General features: G+C 46.0%; 1 pseudogene; it reads left to right on the top strand.

Annotated features, from left to right (window-relative positions):
- Window positions 1–13,311: 13,311 nt before the first annotated feature.
- Window positions 13,312–13,790, top strand: LOC110312318 (ATP synthase F(0) complex subunit C1, mitochondrial pseudogene; annotated as a pseudogene).
- Window positions 13,791–22,766: the final 8,976 nt, after the last annotated feature.

Consider the following 22,766-nt stretch of genomic DNA (forward strand, 5'->3'; position numbering starts at 1 on the left):
ATTTGCAGACTCTGTCAAAATCTGTAATCTCAGCATTTAGAACACAGAGGTAGGAGGATCCTGACTGAGTTCAAGGGCTACAGACTAAGGACTTTCCTAAATGGAGAAAAATAAGAGAAAACAAAAAACAAAACACTCTTTTTTCTTCTTATTTTTGTCCCATCCTCATTTTCTACTTTGTGACACTTACTCTAACTTTGCATGTTCGGCAGGGCCCGTCTGCCTTCCTAAGATATTTCTTTGAAGATATCCTTCTTGATTATTCACATTTGATATTTGTCCTTTCTTATACTGGAGACACCCAGCCAAGAGATAGGACTAAGGTGAGAGCTAAGTCAGGAGGAGCCTGGAGCCTCTTGATCTCTGGAATGCACAGTGAAATGTCACAAAAGCAAGGCCAAGCATCCACAGTAAGCGCATGAGGGAAGAGCTCGCTTCCCAGCCAGTCTGCACCGTGCTACCCGGAAAGGAAGATAAAGCGCAAAACAGAGACACAGAGCTCGGGGCGGGGCCTCTGAGGATGGAAATCTGAAAACCTAAGTCATATCAGAGTTCTCTTTCACCTAGAAAAGATTGCAGTTCTGTGCAGATTAATTTCCCTGGATGTTTAATCTGTAAATTAGGATCCTTGGTCCATTCTAATTTGCCCAATAAAGATGGTTCTGTGGTTCTGTATCGGGTAAGAGCCCGATACAGCTCTGTTCTATTGACACACACTTTCAGAGAGACACACACTTTCAGAGAGCTGGCGCGCTCATTTATAGAGGCAGTGTGGAGTTAGTATGAGCATACTCCCTGCCAATGAGTGAGAACTGAATTTGAATATGTGCACACCCATGTTCTCCAGAAAGTCACACATGCTCCCAGTCTATTTCCTCACTCCTCATAGAGGTGCAGCTAGTGTCTGCCTTACTAGCTATTGGAAGACTGAAACGTGTATGCTCTGTACAGCAGAACATCTGCATGTCTGTGCTCTGAATAAAATGATCCCTAGCATGTTCATGCTTTCTCTTTTATGTCCTTCTCACTAGCATCATAGCTGTGAATTATGGGGGGAAAAAGTGAAACTCAAATGAACTGAGCTGAGTGTGCCGGTGCGTGCCTGTAATCCTAGCTCTTGGAAGGAGGGACCAAGTTCAAAACTAACCTCAGCTACAGAGTTTGAGACTACCCTGGGCTACCTGATACATTGTCGTAAACCCTACCCACCCACTCCTCAAACAAATTAAAGAAAGAAATGACTTCTCAAAATCAGGCCACGGGACAGAACAATGTTCTCCCCCCACCCCATACCCATCCATGTATAATTTAAATAAGAAAAGGAACAGAAAATATGGCAGGGCCCAGGTGGGGAACCAGCAGGACCAGTCCTGCTGACCGCACAGAGACTCCTTCCAGATGGTATAGGAGAAGGCATGGAGGATCCCAGAGATGTTCAGTTGCCTATGCTATCCGATGACACTGAAACATTGTCTCAGGGAGGAATGGGTCAGGGGTCTCTGTTCTCTCAGTACCCACACAACTGCCTGCCACTCTCTTCTTCCTCAGTTCCAGGCCTCTGCAGGCTCAGTGAACATTCTCATTTCTTTGTTATGTGTCTTCCACAATTTAGAAGACTTCTCTTTGTCCTTGAGATGTCAGAGGATCAAGGGCATGGCTTCTTCCTCCTCAGATAGAAAACAGATCCATCCCTCGCTCCACTACTATACTTGAAACAGCTGCTCCGGCCTCCCTTCTTCTCTCCCTCCTCCTTGTCCCAATGCTGAAGTCACGGTGCCTAATTTAGGCCACTGTCATAATTTCTACCCGCAGCAAGATGATCTTTCCACAAGCAAGCACAGCTCTAGCCTATTCTTAAGGCAAAGTCAAGGGCTCTGGAAAGAAAACCAGGGCCAGCTGCTTTCCTTCTTCTTCCCTGCACTGGCTCTTGCTTATTGTCCTAATGCTTTGTTGTTGTGGTTTTTGTTTTTTGAATAGTTGAAGTTTCAGAAGTACAGACAACACCACAGGCTAAAATCTCTATATGTAGGAGCTTATCAGGATGGTCATTGTTGATTTTTGCGGTGTCGGGGACTGAACGTAGGCCCTGATACAACGGTGTCCTCCCAGTGTTCCACTTTCCCAGCCCTCCAGTGTTGAGAAGAACTGGCAGAGGTGTAGGTGTTGGTCTCTCTCCGTCTATCAGAGTCTTCCATGTAATGGGGCTGTTATAGTTTACAGAAAGCTACTCAAACAGAAGACGGGCAGGGTTAAATAATCCTGGGACAGCCTGTCCTCATTAAACGCCACAAAATCACAGGGACAGAGGGTTAAATCAGTAGAGACATGAACTGTTCATTTCCAAGGAAGAGATGATTGAATTAAAATAGTTGTCACTTCTTTCTCCAGAGGGACTGGAAGTCCCTTTAGTCTTTAGTCTTGTTACAGTTCGGTAATTCCAGGTTCCAGGAAGACCACGAACCACTTTATAGATTTTCCCAGTTTGAGGGAAGGAAAATATTCTATCGACACAAAGCTTTCTTTTACTTTTCTCTTTTATTTATTTTTTTTAATGTGCATAGGTGTTTCGTCTGTCTGTATGTCTGTGTACCACATGTATGTGTAGTGCTCACAGAGGCCCAAAGAGTGTAACTAGAGTTACAGACAGTTGTCAGCAACCCTGTGGGAGCTGGAAATTGAACTCAGAACCTCTGGAAGAGCAGCCAGTGCTTTTAACTGCTGAGCCATCTCTCCAGCTCTGAAGTTGTCATGTTAGTAAGAATGGGTTTTGGTGGAAGGTGGCAGGAGGCATGTGTGTAGGGACACACAGTGGGCATGAACTTGTAGATTTCTGTCTTGCGTTTTGTTGGCTTCTACAATGATGGCATTAAGGACATAAATTTAAAAATCCCTCTCTAGGCTAAGTGGAAAAAGGCACTGCTTGTGTTGTATAAATTCACTATCTTGCTGTTGTTGTAGTTCTCTTCTTAGAAGTAGGATCTCTTGTTCAACTTGGGCCTGGCCGGGCGTGGTGGTGCATGCCTTTAATCCCAGCACTTGGGAGGCAGAGGCAGTCGGATTTCTGAGTTCAAGGCCAGCCTGGTCTACAAAGTGAGTTCCAGGACAGCCAGGGCTACACAGAGAAACCCTGTCTCAAAACAAAATAAAACAAAACAAAACAAAAACCAACTTGGGCCTGGCAGAATGACTCCTGCAAAAAAGGGTGGCAAGAAGAGAAGGAGGAGGAGGGGGAGGAGGAGGAGGAGGAGGAAGAGGAGGGGAAGGAGGAGGAGGAGGAGGAGGGGAAGGAGAAGGGGAAGGAGAAAGATGAGGATGAGGAGAACAAGAAGAAGAAGAACAAGAAGAAGAGTCATTCTGTCATCATTGAGATGGTGACCCAAGAATATACCATCAACATTCACAAGCATATCCATGGTATGATCTTAAGAAAGATGGCCCTCGGGCATTCAAATTTGCCATGAAGGAGATGGGGACTCCAGATCTGTGAATTGAAACCAGGGTCAATAAAGATGTCTGGACCAAAGGAATAAGGAATGTTCCATATTGAATCTGAGTACGTTGGTCCTGAAAATGTAAAGAGTATGGGAATTCACCAAACAAGCTCTACATATTGGAAACTTACATACCTGTTACCACATTTAGGCCAATGGTCACTGTGGGTGAGAACTAACCTGCTGGATAGCAAATGCAGAACTGCCTCAAGAAAGACAGAAAGAAACAAAGAAGCAAAGAAACAGACAAAGAAAGAAACAAAGAAGCAAAGAAACAAAGAAAGAAAGAAACAAAGAAAATAAAATAGGATCTCTTGTAGCTCAGGATGGCCCATAGCTCACTATGTAGCCAAGGATGTCCTTTAACTTTTAATCCTCTTACTTCCACCTCCCCAATAATGAGATTATAGGCATACACCACCATGCAGTTTTATGTGGTATTGAGAACTGAACCCAGGGCTTCTTGCATGCTAGGCAAGTGCTCTACCAACTGAGCCACATCCTCAGTCCCTCACTAGCAATAACTTTTGATCATGTTTGCAAAACCAGACATTTCAGGGCCAAGTGAGAAGCAAGGACATATAAAACAAATGTCAGCTTTCCCTGAAAGCCACATCGTAAACTCACTTCTTGGAGGGCCTGCTCTCTGTGAAATGAACTTTTTGAAGAACGAATATGCAGGTTGTTGTAGACAACCACAGAGTGTTTGTTAAAACACTGAGTAAGGGGAGTGAATGTGCTCAGAGTATGTTCACAGGCAGGGATGGAAGGCTCACCATGATGTCCCTTTCTGGTTAATATATACTGATAGACATTTTAACATAGGAAACCCACCGGGTAGAGGACCAAGCAGTGTTCAAATAAATGTTAGCTGATTTGGTGCTGCTGTTTTTCTGGGGATAGAACCCAGGCTTTCACACATGCCAGGCAGGTACTTTACCGCTGAAGCTGTATGCTGGGATATTCTCTTTCTGTGTTATTGCTATTACTAGACATTTTAAATATAATCATTGTCTTAGGGATTTTATTGCTGTCACAAACACCATGACTAAAGGTACCTTGGAAGGAAAAGGCTTATTTTACTTTATATGTCCCAACCACATTGCATTGTGGAGGGAAGTTAGGGCAGGAACCAGGAGAAGCCAAGCCCATGGAGGGACACTACTTGCTGGCTTACTCTCCATAGCCTGCTCAGCCTGCTTTCTTATAGAACCGCCAGCCCAGGGGTGGCTTCACCTACAGTGAACTGGCCCCACCCCCACCTCCCAGCAATCATCATCGAAGCTCCTGAGTGAGGGTGCAAATGTCCGTCCTAATGCCCTGTCCTAGCTTAGGGCACTTGGCAACTCTGCCCTCTGCCAGGGGACTAGCCATCAGGAAAGGCTTGCCACAGCCCGGGCTTGCTATAGCGGTGCATGGTCTCACCGAGGCCACCTAGCTCTGTCATCTCTCTGCTAAGCCCATGGCTGACCACAAGCCCATAAGCCTATTGGTGCCTTTATTCCTGTTCTTTCTTCATCTGGCACTTTATGCATCAAAAAGTGTTAAGTGTGGTGCCAGGTGTTTTAGATTGTTTGTCACTCACAATAGCTTAGGAGGACGTGTGAACTGTTTTATAGCTAATGGGGTAGAGACCTTTATATGAGGACCCCAAGTTTGGCTCTCACACACAGGCTTGGTGATTTGAAAGCCTATGGTCGTCGGGCGTGGTGGCACACACCTTTAATCCCAGCACTTGGGAGGCAGAGGCAGGCAGATTTCTGAGTTCGAGGCCAGCCTGGTCTACAGAGTGAGTTCCAGGACAGCCAGGGATATACAGAGAAACCCTATTTCAGAAAACTAAAACCAAAACCAAAACCAAAACCAAAACCAAAACCAAAACCAAAACCAAAACCAAAACCAAAACCAAAACCAAAACCAAAACCAAAACCAAAACCAAAAAACAAACAAAACAAAACAAAACAAAACAAAACAAAACAAAACAAAACAAAACAAAACAAAACAAAAAAACCAGAAACCCATGGTCTCCCCATTACAGAGCTGCTCCTAAGGTACTGACAGACTAATTAGGAAGACAGACACAGGAGGCAAACATGAGGTCCAAGAAAGGCCTGGGGGCTTGGGAGGAGCTAAAAAGGATACTTACACAAGGAAGACTTCCTGGGGAAGGTGGCTGAGGTACTTTGAAAGAAAATGCCACAGCCTCCAACCCCCAACTCATGTATTTTGAATGCTTAGTCACCAGATGGTAGAACTGTTTGAGAAGGATTAGGAGGTGTGGCCTTGTTGGAGGCAGTTTGTCACTGGGAGTGGGCTTTAAGGTTTCAAACACCCACTCCAGGTGCTCTCTCTCTCTCTCTCTCTCCTTGCAGAACAGGATGTAAAGCTCTCATCTACTGCTCTAGCTACATGCATGCCACCACGTTCCCCACCATAATGATAAGAAACTAAAACTCTGAAACTGTAAGCAAGCCCCCTGTTGCTTACATTTTTTAATGGTCTACAAATGCTTTAATCTCCCTTTAGCCCATCACCCGCTAGAGGTAGTGGAAAAGAAAGGTTATTAGGATATGGGGGAAGTGGACCTGTTTAGAAATGGTTCTTTGGAGCAAATTCAATCTGCATTATCAGGAAATCAGCAGTTCAGTTTGAAAAAGTATAATGTAAAAACAAAATTCTAGGTCTTTAGGCCCAGGCTTGAGAATGTGACCTTTGTGACTCAATGCTCCAAGGCGTGCGAATCATAAAACAGATAGCGACATTCCTCCACCCACCTGCTTCCTGGGTTCAGGGAGTGTTCGTTCAAAGAAAGTCACCCTAACCCACCCTGACCATTGCTGGAACCCGCTATGCAAAGGTGCTGTTGTTAGAGGCTCCTAGAAAACTGTCTTGACTTTCCACTTCTTCGTGATTCTTATCCGTTATTTTTGGTATTTTCCAGCAACGCCTTCCCCACCTCCTTGAGTTGTGGTTTCTTCCTTTAAATACCCCCTTGCCCAGCTACTGGGGTGGGGGTTTCGCCACGGTCCTCTACCGCTGCGTGGTGTTTGACTGTGGGCCAGAGAGTGCTCTTGAAATAAAAGTCTTCTTGGAGTTTGCAGCAAGACCGTTTCTTGTGAGTGATTTGGGGTGTCGCCTCTCCTGAGTCAGAATGTGGGGTAGTCCTCACGTTGTGGGTCTTTCAAGTTCACAGGTCAGCAGCAGCAGCTTGAGCCACTTGCAAACACCTCACAAACACGCCAGCAGTCCATTTCAGTAGTGTTGGAATAGCAAACATGAAATCAGAAGCAGTGGCATGACCTAGCAGAGACAGCCAGGCTCTGCTGACTCATGCTGAGTCAGCAGAAACCATTAGAACCAACAGGGACACCAGGAGAAGCTCTTTGCCGTGCCTCTCTTAAAAAAGTGAAGATCAGCAAAGAAGAAGACTTGAGACCAACAAACCTTGCAAAGCTAGCTATGTAAGCCTGCATCACTGTCCTCTGGGTCCTATTAGTACCCACTCCAGACATCACGTATTCTCCCACAGGTCTTGCCTCACTCCACGTGAGTCTGTCTTAGCAAAATCTGCCATCATGCCGCCAATTGGCCCGAGTCCACAGAAGCGGCAAGAAGCTGCCAGAACACCACCATATTTTTTTGGTGCATTTCTCTCTATGGAGTTATCATTAATAGAGTGCCACAACACAGTGTAAGGCGAACCAATACATGTGTGTCATTAGCAAAAAACCCTTCATCACACATCCTTTCGTGTGCTTGCTTTGGCAAAACATCCGTTTACCTGTGTCTGCTTCAGTGAAACGTTCTTTGGCATATAACTGACTTTCCCTAGAACCAGACATTTCCACCTCAGCCCCCAATGAAAGGCTGTCTTAGTGAGGGTTTTACTGCTATGGACAGATACCATGACCAAAGCAACTCTTATAAAGGACAACCTTTAATTGGGGCTGGCTTACAGGTTCAGAGGTTCAGTCCAGTATCATCAAGGCAAGAATGCGACAGCATCCAGGCAGGTAGAGCTGAGAGTTCTACATTTCCTCTTAAGGTAGACAGGAGAAGACTTGCTTCCAGGCAGCTAGGTTGAGTCCATGCCCACAGTGACACACCTACTCCAACTAGGCCACATCTCCAAAATAGTGCCACTTCCTGGTCTAGGCATATTCAAGCCACCACAGATGCTTTCTTTTTATAAGATTTGCCTTCGTCATGGTGTCTCTTCACAGCAATAGAACAGTGACTAGGACACTTACTCTTACCGGTTTCCCCTAAATAAATAAATAGAAATTCTCTGTGCCCTCATTCACTGGCAGATGCGTTCCATGGATTCTCTGGTCCTGTGCTTCAGGCTTCTTTGATGCTGCTTGGACTCTACCCCTGCTATACAACACTGCCCACACAGTAGGCCTAGTGTCACTGCTGCTTGGGCTCTCCCCCTGTTATACAACACTACCCACACAGTAGGCCTAGTGTCACTGCTGCTTGGGCTCTCCCCCTGTTATACAACACTACCCACACAGTAGGCCTAGTGTCACTGTTCCAGGTTTCTTATCCCTGAGTGCTGGGTTTTTAAAAAGCCTGAACATTCCTGTGGGATTGAGTTAGTTCCTTGCAGCCTAGAATCCTACCCCTAATGTGGGAACCCTGTACCCCAACACCCCCCAAGTTCCCTTTATTTCCCCCTGTGTCTCCTACAGGTGTGCCCCATCTAGCATGTCTGACTGCATGGGACAGGATGGCAGCCTCATACAGATGCCAAGGCCTGACACTGTTGGGAGTATGGGGTGGAGGGCAGGAGGCTTCTCTGTCTGTCCAGCTGCATGGAGCACAGAGGACAGAGAGAAACAAGAGCAGAGACTAATTGAACGGAAGGCAGAGCAGCAGAATTCACTCCCAAGGAAGACAACGGTGGAATACCTTCAATTAGACGCTTTTTAAAATGTGTCAGTGATTCCTACTGCTTTGGGCGTGTTTCTTTCCAGCTGTGGATGGCTGGTGGAGTTTTCCTAGCCCTGTAATTCCACTTGTGATGAGTTAGAACTAAAGCTGAAATGTGAGTCCATCAATTGCCCAGTTGGCGAATACTAGAGTTTAAATCTCCTCAAATATTAAAATATGCAGTTGCATTAAAATTCATAGCCATCTGCCTACAATGATCTAATTTGAAAACTAAGCACAATTAACTTTTAATCCTAGGTCAGCTTTCCCAGTGCCACCTGCCCCTCTTCCCCCTACCTGCAGCAGACAGTCTGTGTGCTCAGAGAACTGGAGACCTAGTTAAGTAGTAACATGAGACATGTATCCCTGGGAAGATGGGTAGGCATGCACACCTCCAATTCCAACATCTCAGTGACTCCTGTGTTTCTAACTCTAAAACTAAATTCTGGGAATCCAGAATGTAGGGTGTGTCTGTCTCACAAACCCACATGATCTACATTGAGAAGTGTAAAGCCAAAGATGAACTTTTGGAAACAGTACCCAGGGAGTTTCAGTATCTGTGCCTACCTCTGGTTCACTGAAGTGAGAGTCCTTAGGTTTGGGGAAGGATCTGGGTGATTTGCAGTCTGATGAAGTAGACTGCTTTGCCTCAATTCTTTGTTGCCTTAATGCTGGGTGAGAAGAAATCCTACTTTCCTCTGCTCCAAAGGGACAGACAGACTCAGGCTTAACGGGCTAACACCAGTTTCCACTGGAAGCTCCTGTGATTAAGCATCTCCCGCTCCCCGCCCCCCCAAAGCACAGAGCTTAAGTCGGCTCATCCAGGGTGCTTCGATCAGCACCTCAGGAGCCAGCACGCTTAGAGAGAGCAGCCCTTCTGCGAAGACTCTCTGCTGACTGTGCATATGTTTTGATTCATAAGTTTGATATATTCTTGTCTTGTGTTGCCCAGTCTAGCTCCGACCTCCCAGGGTCAAGCAATCCTGCCTCAACCTTGTAAGTAGCTGGGACTATAGGTGCGTGTCAATATACCTGGCTGCAGTTCAGTATTCAGGTTAAATGGAGCCTCTGACTGAATAATGACCCATTGGGAGGAAATAAAGTCACTCATGGGAAATGGGCTATGCCTCCAGGCTACAGCGTTCTCAATGAGTCAAAAACTAGATGGCATCTGGGGGCTGAAATCTCAGGATGTCAGCTAAATTTGGCCTTTGCAAAGAGAAATCAGGTCACAAGGACAGTATTTTGGGCAAAGGTGACTGCAAAGGAAGAAATCTAAAGTAGTCACTAATGAAAACCATGATAATTATTAACTTCAGGATACACAAAGTGATAACACATTTTAATCACAGTGCCCTACAAATGGTCCATGTAGTTTACATTTGTAAACACTAGGTGCTGATTTAGCAAAAATGAATTTTATGGAAAGAATTATGGAGAAAAATAAGAAAACACGAGTGCTGAATTCTCCTTTACTGTTATTGAGAAATAATGCATCTGCCTTTATTTATTTTTGTGTGTTTACATCATGTTTGGGACAGGGGGCAGAGAGTGCGTGTGCCAGCTGCCCAAGCGTGGAGGTCAGAAGGGAACTGTGCAGAGCTCGTTTCCTTCTTACACTTCTAGGTGGGCTCTGAAGATTTAAAAAGCAGGTGCTGGTGGTGTAGGGAATAATTTGTACATGCGTAATGTTTAAATTATGACAATGTATAAAGAAGAGAGACTGTTGAATTTCCTCTCCCTCTCCCTTTCCCTCTCTCCCTCTTCCTCCCCACCTCTGTGTGTGTGTGTGTGTGTATCTCTGTGTGTGTGTGTGTGTCTCTGTGTGTAGTGTCTGTGTGTGTGCCTTTCTCTTTCCCTCTCTCCTAAAATCAAGGTCTGTAACCCAGGCTGACTTCAGCCTCCACTCCCCACCTTGAGGAAGTCCACTTTGGGTTCCCACTCTCTGTCCCCTGCTTCATTACTCTTTTAATATTATTATGGGGCATTTAAAATTATGTGCATGTACTCATTTTAAAAACTCAAAAATTATCTTTCTTTTAAAGGCCAAAATGAAACAGAAGGTCTATACAATCACAAGAGTGTCAAAAAGGCAAAGTTGACTTCAATTCCAAATCTGTCCCGAGACATGAGAAAGGGCCAAACCAAGGAGACCAAAGGGCTTCTCAGTGCACTTAAACACGATTGGTAGCCACTAGGCTTAATAACAAGAACACTTAATTTGTACTCTTGTATGACATGATTTTAGAATTTCTAGTTATATATTATTACATTATAAAAGAAATTAAAACTGGGAATGTGCCAGGTGGTGGTGGCACATGCGTTTAATCCCAGCACTTGGGAGGCAGAGGCAGGCGGATTTCTGGGTTCAAGGCCAGCCTGGTCTACAGAGTGAGTTCCAGGACAGCCAGGGCTACACAGATAAACCCTGTCTCGAAAAAAAAAAACAAAAAGCAAAGCAAGCAAGCAAGCAAACAAACAAACAAACAAAAACAAAAACCCAAACCAACCCCCCCAAACCAAAACAACAACAACAAAAAAACCCACAAAAAACAAACAAACAAAAACCCTGGGAATGTAGCTCAGTGACAAATTACTTCCTAGCATATGCAAGGCCCTGGGACCTAGCACCAAAAATAAATAAGTAAATAAATTATTCTAGCCAGACAAGGCATGCTGGCACATGCTTGTAGTTCGAGACCTTGGGAGGCAGAGGCAGAGTGGTCAGTTCAAGGGCAGCTTCAGCTTCAAGAGCTTTTATCTCAAAAACAAAAAGGAAAAATAAAAGTTAGCCTAAATGTTTTTAAACATGGCTAGTTAATCATGTTCTGCAAATCTGTATGTGTGTGTGTGAGTGTGTGTGTGAGTGTGTGTGTCTGAGTGTGTGTGTGTGTGAGTGTATGTATGTGTGAGAGAGAGTGTGTGTGTGTGTGTGTGAGTGTGTGTGAGTGTGTGTGAGTGTATGTATGTGTGAGAGAGTGTATGTGAGTGTGTGTGAGTGTGTGTGTGTGTGTGAGTGTGTGTGAGTGTGGTGTGTGTGTGTGTGTAAATGTGTGTATGCTTGGGTACGTATGTTGGTTTGTTTTCTATTGCTGTGATAAATACCATAACCAAAAAGCAATTTGGAGAGCAAATTGTTTATTTAGCTTACAAGTCTCAAGTCCCAGTCCATCCCTGATGGAAGCCAAAGCAGAAACTCCAAAGGACAGGAACACAGAGGCAGGAACTGAAGCAGAGCTTGTGGAGGTGCTGCTTCCTGCCTTGCTTCCCAGGGGTGACTAAGCCTGCTTTTTTAACATCCAGGACCATGTGCCCAGAGGCGACACCATCCACAGTGGCCTAGTTTGGGGGATCTCTGCAACCGCTCCAGCCAGCAGGGTGACAGACCGTGAGAGGCAAGAAGGCAGTTCGGTTCAACACTAAGTCGCTGGAGCCGGCTCAGACTTCAGGACTCTGAAGCAGTGTGTTGCTTTTTATGCCAAGAAGTTTCTTTGGGGCCTATTGAAGCCCAGCGCAATTTGGTGAAAACTCTCCCGGTGATGAGTAAGCGAATCAGGGTACACAATGAAGACTCCTTAACTCTCCTGGAGGAACAATGTAAGCTGTGCAAAGGTCAGACGCGACTGTATCGAAACTCTTTGTAAAGTCTATGTGACACCTTCTATAAAGATTCGTTCTGAGATTCTGATGGATCGACTGAGGAAAAACAAGCTCACTGTGTGGGGGGTTAGGGGGGACACGTGCATCTCAGCCACACAGATAGAGGCTATTAACCACATCTTCTCTCAGCCTTCTGGGCAGATAACAGGTTATGCACCCCTCATTTGGAAGGAACAACCCTGTGTATTTAACATTTGAGGTCCCCTAACTGCTTGCTTATCTGTGAGCACAAGGGACCTTTGTGCCTCCTCAGAATAAACCCTCCCATGTCAGTCATTAATGAAAAAAAAAAATTCCCCATACACTTGCCTACAGGCTTGTGTCATTGACAAAAATTAAACATTATGGTGTGTGTATGTGTGTGTAAATGTTCATGTGGGTATGGGCGTGTGGCTGTTAGGGTGTGCATGTACATGTGTGCACAAGTGTGTGCATGCCAGGGGTTGACATCAGCTGTCTCCCTCACCTTTACCCTTTATTTTTATCTATTTTTTCATCCACTTTTATTTTCCTTTTAGAGATGTGGTCTCCCATTGGACTGGACTGGTTTGGCTAGGCAGGCTGGCAAATGAGCTCTGTGGATCCAACTGTCTCTGCCCCCACCGGTGTTGGAGTTACAGACACATGCCGCTTTACATGGCTTTTGTTTGGGTTCTAAAAACCCAAACCCCTTGTGTGGCAAGCACCTTACTAACTGGGCCTCTCCCCAGCCTTTAGAACTAATTTTCTAATCGTCCCCGGAGAGGCCACCTCACTCGTTAGCTTGTACACTTGTAATCAGGTGTCACTGGATTCAATTGTATTCCAGGACCAAAATAACGAGCATATTGAGGAAGAAGCATTAAGGATCCTCCGCAAGACATGAGACTAAGATTCACCTTTTGATCTATCTACTTTTTTTCTCTTTTGAGACAGGGTTTCCCTGTGTGTAGCTCTGGCTATCCTGGAACTCTCTCTGTAGTCCAGGCTGGCCTCAAACTCAGAGATCCACCTGCCTCTGTCTCCCAAGCACCCAATCAAAGGTGTGCGCCAGCGCTGTCTGGCTTCAATTCACTTATTGTTAGCATTCCTTCAGAAATGCCAAGGGTAAAGCAGTCTTCACAAATATGGGTTTTGGTGGCAGGTAACACCTCTTAAATAGAGACTGTCCACTTTGAATACGTGTGAGTATAACTGGGAATATACATAGGAATATAAATGAAAACCCGGAGCAGGGAGTGTGCTGTGGGCCGAGCAGGAGCTGCAGGGGAGTGGGAGTGCAGATTGAAAAATGCAGACCACCAAGGCACTGCTCATTTCTCCAGTTCTGATTCGCTCCTGTACCAGGGGTCTAATCAGGCCTGTGTCTGCCTCCCTCCTGAGCAGACCAGAGGCCCCATCTAAACAGCCTTCCTGCAGCAGCTCCCCTCTCCAGGTGGCCCGACAGGAATTCCAGACCAGTGTCATTTCCCGGGACATCAGGACATCAACACAGCAGCCAAGTTCATTGGTGCTGGGGCCGCCACAGTTGGTGTGGCTGGATCAGGGGCTGGCATTGGCACAGTGTTTGGTAGCTTAATTATTGGCTATGCCAGGAACCCGTCTCTCACGCAGCAGCTCTTCTCCTATGCCATTCTGGGGTTTGCCCTGTCTGAGGCCATGGGACTCTTCTGTTTGATGGTCGCCTTCCTCATCCTCTTCACCAAGTGAGGCTCCCTGGGGTCACCCAGCCATCCCTGCTGCTTTGACTCCATGCCAGTCCTGGTGCTGGAGTCTACTGAGCTTTACCATTAAACAGCAACAACAACAACAACAACAACAACAACAACAACGTTTCTCTAAACCAAAAAAAAAAAAAAAAAAAAAGAAAACCCATTTCCCCCTTATATAAGTGTGGTGATTTAAATGAGATGTTCCTTCATATTCATATTCTCGGGCACTTGGATGATTGCTCTGGAGTTGAAGACACAGTTAGGGGAAGATTTAGAGATCTAGCCTTGCTGGAGGAAGTGTGTCACTGGGGGTCAGCTTTGAGGCTTCAAACCTCGGACCATGGTCTCTCTTGCTTGTGGTTTGAGATTTGAGTTCTCACCTGCTCCAGTCACCATGCCTGCATGCTGCCATGCTTCCCCTTGTGACGGGGGATGGGCTCTTACACCTCTGCAACCACAAGCCCCAGATGAACCCTTCATGCTACAGGCTGCCTTGGTCAGACTGTTTTCTAACAGCCATAGGAAACGTGGTTACTAGAACATGGATTCCCTCCCTGACACTAGCAACATTTAGGTCAGATAATTCTTTGTCGTGGGATTTTGTTGTTGTTGATTGTTTTGTTTTATGAGACAGAGTCATCCTGTGTAGCTCAGGCTAGCCTTGATCTCAAAGCAATCCCCTTGCCTCGGTCTCCCGAGAGTGGACATGCCAGGTGTGTGCTGCTACCTACTCCTAGCTTAACTTGGGAAGGTGGGTTGTGTGTTGCCAGATGATCAGCAGCCCACGACAGGTGCCAGGATGGCTTGCCTCCACCTTGACTTCTAGTTATGACAACTAAAACTGTCCTCAGATGTGACAAATGTCCCTGGCAGGGCAGGAAGAGAGGATGTACCTCAATGCATCATGTTTTTTGGTGCCCAATGGGTGTTTCAGAATAAATGAATTCTCTCTTGAAAAGGCTGTTTCATGCCCAGAGTTCACCATCCTGGCTCATCAAAGACTTGGGGCTAGTCTACATTACTAACTCTTGAGCAAGGAACATCTAAACAGTGATTAAAGTGTATTATACTAGTCTGATAGCTAACACATGCTAAGGGAGAAGGCGCTCCCTGAGGCATAATCACGCTATGTAAATCCCCCAAGTATTTGAAAATCTGGAATAAAATTGAGAATGAGAATGACATTCTGGCATGCTGGCACACTGCTTAGCTATTTCCCCAAGGAAGGGCATCTTTTTCCCAACACCTTCATAAGCTCCACCTCCACGGAGCTTGCTGAGCTTTCAAGAAACTGGGGCTGAATCCATCAAGGTTTGAGTTAGCAGAAGGCACCCCAGCAAGGAGCCCCCTGGCCAGACCGAGGAGGATTGGTTCTAGGACATAAATAGCAGCTACATCATCATCAAAGCTTCCTGCTTAAGAACGGGCTTTCATGAGAACTCAGTTCATTGTGTGAACATTCAGATGACTGAACTATAATTAGCTCGATTAGTCAACGTTTTAATTCATAGGATTCTGGCTTTGATGTATTCCTTTCTCACAGAATCAAAGCTAATAATTCTGGAATCGTAATTGGGGACCGAGTGCCAGCGGAACGTGGGGAGTTCCTTACTTCTTTGCCAAGTCCTGCTTCTGCGACTGTTGCTCCCTGACCATCCCTGCTTGTGAACCTGGCCCCTGCACCTCGAGCATGCCCTCATTCCCTAGCTTCAGAGGACATTTCCTCGGTGTCTTCTCTGAGTCAGGAAGCCCGGTAGTGACATTCTCTATACCTAGACTTCGACAGGAAGCTTCACGGGTCTGAACACAGAAGAGGAGCTGAACATGTGGTTTCAGACTTTGCTAACGAGCACAGCGACAGAGATCCTCCCTGCTTCTGGGGTCACACCTAACTGACACAACAGATTTAAGTGATCATGTTTCCCCTTCTCAAACACAAGCACACGGGGTAATTCTAGTTAATGGGGTAAGAAGGAGGCCGAGTGGTGGTGGTGCACGCCTTTAATCCCAGCACTTGTGAGTCAGAGGCAGGCAGATTTCTGAGTTCGAGGCCAGCCTGGTCTACAGAGTGAGCTCCAGGACTACACAGAGAAACCTTGTCTCTCTCTCTCTCTCTCTCTTTTTTTTTTTTTTTTTTTTTGGTTTTTCGAGACAGGGTTTGTCTGTGTAGCCCCGGCTGTCCTGGAACTCACTCTGTAGACCAGGCTGGCCTCGAACTCAGAAATCCACCTGCCTCTGCCTCCCGAGTGCTGGCATTAAAGGCGTGCACCACCATGCCCGGCTGAGAAACCTTGTCTTAAAAAACCAAATAAATATAATAAGAATAAGAATAAGAATAAGAATAAGAATAAGAATAAGAATAAGAATAAGAATAAGAATAAGAATAAGAATGGGGTAAGAAGGAATCTGCTGGGAGAGTCTCAAAAGTATCCCTTGCTTAAGAAGGCAGACAAACCAACTGGAGAGATGGCTCAGTGGTTAAGAGCACTAGCTGCTCTTCCAGTGTCTACGTGGCCAACCACAATCATCTGTAATTCTAGTGCCAGGGGATCTGACACCCTCTTCTGACCTCCAAAGGCACCAGACACACACGTGGTACACTTACATAGTTCAAATAAAACACTTACATATGTGGAATAGAAGAAATAACCTAAAAGGAAAAGAAAAAAGAAAAAAAACGCAAAGCAAACATGAAGCCACCTTCTGCAGTTGGATGTCGTGTTTTCACTCGACATTAGAGCTGTGCCAAGCATGAAGCCAGGGCTACCTGGGGATACAGCACACAGGCTGAAGATACAGAACGGGGAGGTAGAAGGCAGGTAGCTCCTGAGACACTGACAATGCATCAGCTAGCCCTGTAGCTGTGGTACCTCCAGATTTCTCACTAAGTAGGTACAGCCACCAGCAGAGATCCTGGACACTCTCTAATGGTAAAAGGCCATCTCAGAACGATGTCTTTCTCATTTTGCCAGTTTATTTTTTCATTTATTTTTGCCGGTTGTTTTGGCTTTGCCTTTGTTTTGCTATTGATGTTTTGTTTTATTTCTTATTGCTTCTGAGAGACAGGATCTCATTACTTAGCCCAGACTGGTCTTGAACTGATGGTCCGCCAGCCTCAGACCCCCATATGCTGAAACTGGAGGTGTGTTGCCACCCCTGCCCACTGGATTCTGTTTCTCACAGCTGACAGCATTCTGATGGTCAGAAGTGATTAACAAGATCTTTTTGTATAGATTTGTGTGGAAGTGCTCCCTAGTGTAGCACTGCCTACTAAGCGCCTATCTTGTGTATCAGGACTCTAGAAACACTGACTTTAAAACATTTGATAAAATGTCTTTGTATTGTCTGTATTTTACAGATGGGGAAGGTAAGGCTCCGAGAGCACTAACACACTTGTTTACATCCCCTAGTTATGTAGCGCAGCACAGATCAAACTCGGGTTTCATCTTTCTGTAAGCTGATGAGACACAGTGCGTTCCTCTCTCTCTCTCTCTTGACACTGAGCAGTGATAGTGAGCTCTCATACATCCACCTGATGGTGAGAAGCAACAGTTGTTTAGTCTGCAGGGCACTGTGCTGCTGAGGAAGATTAGATGAATCTAGTGCATTTCCAATGTAGGGCATTTCAACCACCAGTGATCTTTTCAGGACCCAGCCCCATCTTCACTTCAGTTGGTTCTGTAGCCGGTTGGTGGCATAGGGTAGGAGAAATGAAGAAACAGAATTCTCACTTTCTGAAACTGCCTGGATGGGTAGTAAAGGCCCGGTCCCTCTCCAAAGCAAATGTTCACAGAGGTCCTGGGTGCTGCTACAGAGAACAGAGGGGGATGGGAAATGCCTTCAGATGGTTTTGCTTTGGGGATCCTAAGAACAGCGCCATGGCATGTAGATGTTGTAAAGTCCAGAGGCTATAATAGAAGGTGCCCTCACACAAGCTTCACGGTGGGAAAGCCTGACTCTCACCTGCATAGCAAAGTCTGCAGACGAGATCAAAAGCAGCTTTGCTTCCTGTGTTTGCCTGGCTCCTCCTCACTCTTGCTCTGCCTCTGACATTTCTCTGCAAAAGACAAAGCATGGCGCCTATTGACATCCGAGAGGGACAGTGGTGATGACCTCTTGGACTAAGATCTGGTCCCATACTGATCTTGAGCTACTCTAGAGAGCACTGGTCCAGGTCAAGGCATTGGAAGGTGTTGGAGACTGAGTTTTCCTTGCCAGAGACCCTGCAGTGCACTTGTGGGGAAGGCATTCATCAGGATATTGCCTCTCCTTGTATGCCCCTGGTTAGGGAAATTACTAAATCCCACACTGTTCCCAATACTATTCTTCCCTTGTAAAATATTAAATGTTGTTGATCATAAAAGCCTGGAGGTGAGTGTCACCACCTGCTTACTCTGTGATCTTACGGTTGTTGCTGCAGAAGACTAGGAACTCCTGAGGACCAGCTCCAGGGTTCTCACATATGCCTGTCTTTTCTCTGACTTCTACCAGCCTCATACAATGACTTGTCGTTGCATTCTCTGAGGCACTGAGAAGAATAGAGGAGTAGGTATCTTCCCCAACAGAAAAGTCCACAATGGTGAGAGAAGATCCAAGAATGGAGATTCATGACAGTCCACGAGATACTTGGTGCAGGAGCTCTGCAGAAGCCAAAGAAGACATTCACAGTGTCAATGTGAAGAGTGCCTTACTTTGCCGAGGGTGGCTGAGAAGCTAGCACAGATAGGAAGGAGACCATGACAGAGATGGTGAGCCCAGACTTGGGGAGTGGCAGGACTCAAACAATAATGACTCATGTTGAGGCGATAACAGAAGGAGACATCTACTGATGGTTCTGAAAAGATCGTCAGCTGAGAATGGGACCAGCGGGGTGGAAGAGGGTTGGACAATGAAAGGAAAATTTGAATCCTCTGGCATCTTTGATAGCGATGAGAATGTTCCCATGGGAGCCGGGGGTGGTGGCACACGCCTTTAATCCTAGCACTCGGGAGGCAGAGGCAGGCGGATTTCTGAGTTCGAGGCCAGCCTGGTCTACAGAGTGAGTTCCAGGACAGCAAGGGCTATACAGAGAAACCCTGTCTCGAAAAACCAAAAAAAAAAAAAAAAAAAAAAAAAAAGAGAGAGAGAAAGAATGTTCCCATGGAGATTTAGGGGAGCAATCCAAGAGACATGACACGTGCAGGGGGAGCCTTTGGGAGGGAACCAGAGAACATTACTTTTGTCTTTCGTTTGTTTGTTTCATGTGTGTTTACTTACTTGCTTACTCGTTTGGTGTTGGGGATTATGAATAAGGCCACTACTGGTGAGGTGAGTGTTTTACCATGGAGTTACAGCCCCGTCTTTACTGTGAGCTCCAACACAGCTATATTTGTTCTATTCCTCTGTCAGACATCTATTCTACGTGTGGTGGTTTGATTAGGTTTGGCCCCCATAGATTCATGTGTTTGAATGCTTGGCCATAGGGAATGGCACTATTAGAACGAATGGTCTTATTGGAGGAGATGTGGCCTTGATAGAGGAAGTGTGTCATTGTGCGGGTGGGCTTTGAAGTCTCCTACGCTTAATCTATGCCCAGTGTGGCACACAGTTTTTCTTGTGACTTTTGGATCAAAGAGGTAGAGTTCTTGGGTCCTCCAGTGCCATGTTAGCCTGGACGGTGCCATACTTCCCACCATGATGCTAATGGAATAAACCTCTGAAACTGTAAGCCAGCCCCAAATACATGTTGTCCTGTATGAGAGCTGCTGTTGTCATGGTGTCTCTTCACAGCAATAAAAGCCAAACTAAGACCTATGTTCCCTCAAAGAGCTGTCTAGTTCAAGATGAAGACAAGAGGTCTCGGTAGACCCCTTTCCTCCCGTGCTTTCAGCCTTTCTTTCCTGGACCAGCAAGCTGTGACAATCTGCCCCAGCACACACTGTCTGGCTTTCCAATGCTCCCTGGCTATGCATGATTCATCTACCTCTTCATCTTCAAGGGCTAAAATGTTTATGTCAGATCTCCCTTAACATTAGAGCCCTTAATACAAGCTAGAGACTGCATTATCTCTCCTTAGAAGGAGACACAAACAAGACAATATTTGCCAGAGGCTAAGTAACTGTCCAGACCCACACAGCCCATACAATTAGTCCTTCTGAGTGCTGGGAAGTGGAAGAATTGGGGCTTGGATGCAGGTGACATAATTGTCGAGCCCACCCCTTTCATCTCTGCACGTTCTGCTTCCTTCATATACATCTGCTTGAAAGAGGCAAAGCTCTGTTAACGGGTAGACTCACCTGTGTAGGTTCTCAGACTTCCTAATGCTGTGACCCTTTAACACAATTCTTCATGTTGTGATGACCCCCTCACCCTAACTGTAACATTACCTTTGTTGCTACTTCATGACTGTACTTTTGCGACTGTTATGAACCTTAATGTAGATATCTATGTTTTCTGATGGTTTTAGAGGACCCCTGGGAAAGGGTCGTTTGATCTCCACCCCCAGAGAGTTCGAGACCCCCCCCTACGTTGAAAACTGTTGCACTAGTGGCTTGTCTTGGTCTAAGACACTCCAAGTTTAAGGGAATAACCTCATTCTGCAGTGACTCGCATACGCAGCAACTGTCCCCAAGTCCTTCAAATGAGAGGTCACCTTGATCCACCTGTGACTAGCCCTGTTCCCACAAGGAATGCCTCTAAACTCCTTCTTTGCTATTTATACTAAGCCAGAGCTGGGCAGGAAACAGATGGGACACTCAAATTGGGTAATTTGAAGAGAGTTGTATAAAGAGGCCATTTACAAAGGTGTGGGCAGGATGTGGGGAAACCACAGCTACTTGACCACCCCTAGGCCTGCAGGAGAGAGGGGAGGTGCGGTCATCACAACCTACAGAGTGTGTCCTGCATGTCTAGGGCCACCTCACAGCAGCTGTGACCACAAGCCACAGAGGCAGCCTTGGGCTGTGACACCTCAGTTCTGCGTGTGACCTTTTCTCTTTACCCAGGATTCCCTTCTGAGCACATTTGTTGGTAACTCTTGTAGCTTGCACCATATTCACAATACAGCTGAAGATATTCTTTTTTTTTTTTTTGGATTTTTTTTCGAGACAGGATTTCTCTGTGTAGCCCTGGCTGTCCTGGAACTCACTTTGTAGACCAGGCTGGCCTTGAACTCAGAAATCCACCTGCCTCTGCCTCCCGAGTGCTGGGATTAAAGGCGTGCGCCACCACGCCCGCCTGTGAAGATATTCTTGATCTCTTGGTCCCCCTGCCTCCGAGTAGCAAGTGCTGGGACTACAGCTGTCATGTGCCAACCATACCTGACAACCTGGACTCAAGAGCCTGTCTCTTAGGTGCTATTCTGGGGAATTAGTTAACCTCTCCATGAATTTGTTTCCTCGTGTGTAAGGAGGGAATAACTGGACCTGTGCCCCAGTTGTAGAGAGCTTGCCTAGCTAGCACAGGACTTGGGGTACAACTCTTAGCTCTGTAAAAAAATAATAATAATAAAAATAAATAAAAGTGAGGGCAATAACAGCCTTAGAGCAACGGTGATATTTTACTTATCATTTATTTTTAATGAGTGTTTGCTCATTGCATATATATATATGCACCATGTGCATGCCTGGTACCCTTGGAGGGCTGAAGAGGGTATCGGGTTGCCTGGAACTGGAGATGGAGATGGTTGAAAAACTCCATGTGGCTACTGGGAACTGAACCTGGGTCTCTTGCAACAGCAACTAGTGCTCTTCACTGCTGAGCCATCTCTCCAGCCTGCTGGATTTTTATCTTACAGTAAAAACACAGAGCATGGGCTGGTGAGATGGCTCAGTGGTTAAGAGCGCCGACTGCTCTTCCGAAGGTCAGGAGTTCAAATCCCAGCAACCACATGGTGGCTCACAACCATTCGTAATGAAATCCGATGCCCTCTTCTGGAGTGTCTGAAGACAGCTACAGTGTACTTACATATGATAAATAAATAAATCTTAAAAAAAAAAACACAGAGCATATGGTACTGAATAAATGCTATGTCCTTTCTTTTCTTCCTTCCTTTCTGTCTCTTTCAGGTAAATGTTTGGGGCTAGGGCCCTATACTCTACACACGACCATATGTGCTCAACGAATATTGCTTGCCTGGTGGCTAAAGGTCTTTTGCCTCAAAACTGGTCAAGAATTCCCATTTATCATTGGAGACTGTAACTGTCCCATGGCTTTAAAAGTTCTTGCTGTGCTGTGGACATTGCTCACGATTGCAGACATTGCTTATGACTGTAAGCCACATTACTAGAGTGACTTCTGTGTGCTTTATGACGCTGAACATGTGGCTCATGTTGTTATTTGTGTTCATCTGTTATTAACAATTAAAAATCTTTCCTTTCAAAGTCAGGGCCTTGTACTAGCTAAGCCTATACTCTGCCACAGAGTGCCAACAAAACATTTTTTTTCAAACGTATTTTTAAACGTCAAGTACCCATTAAAAAAAACGTTTTCACGGTTGACGCTCTCTCCATCTGCCCTTCCCAGTGCTTAGGAGGAGCCTGAGTCGAAGCCAGACTATTGCCAGCAAGCCTTAGAGAAGGTGACGCTCACTGGTGGGAAGGGGACCCGTGCCTCCCCTTCTTCCTAGTCACAGAAGTAGAAACTCCAACGGAGTCTAAATGCTGCTTTGAACCCACACCTAGAATGCGCAGAAGCTGCCCCAGGCTTTTAGCATTTCTGGCAGAGTCAGTGGTCCTTGCTGACCAGCTGGAGCAAGAAGCGTCTCTCTTCTCTCAACTTCCCTTGATGCTCCAGAGAACCCTCCAGAGAACCGACAGGGCTCTGCTGTTCCCAGGGCCTGTCCCCAAAGCACCGTTTGGTTGGTTGGTTGATCGGTCAGTTAGTTTGTTGTTGTTTTCTGAGGCTGGTTTCTTTTTGTGGCCCTGGCTGTTCTGGAACTCTGCCCTGTAGACCAGGCTGGCCTCGAGCTCACAGAGACCCAACTGAGTGTGTCTCTGCCTCGTTCAAACCC

This window comes from Mus caroli, unplaced genomic scaffold, assembly GCF_978045245.1.
Source record: "Mus caroli unplaced genomic scaffold, Mus_caroli_1 scaffold_18, whole genome shotgun sequence".
Lineage (NCBI taxonomy): Eukaryota > Metazoa > Chordata > Mammalia > Rodentia > Muridae > Mus > Mus caroli.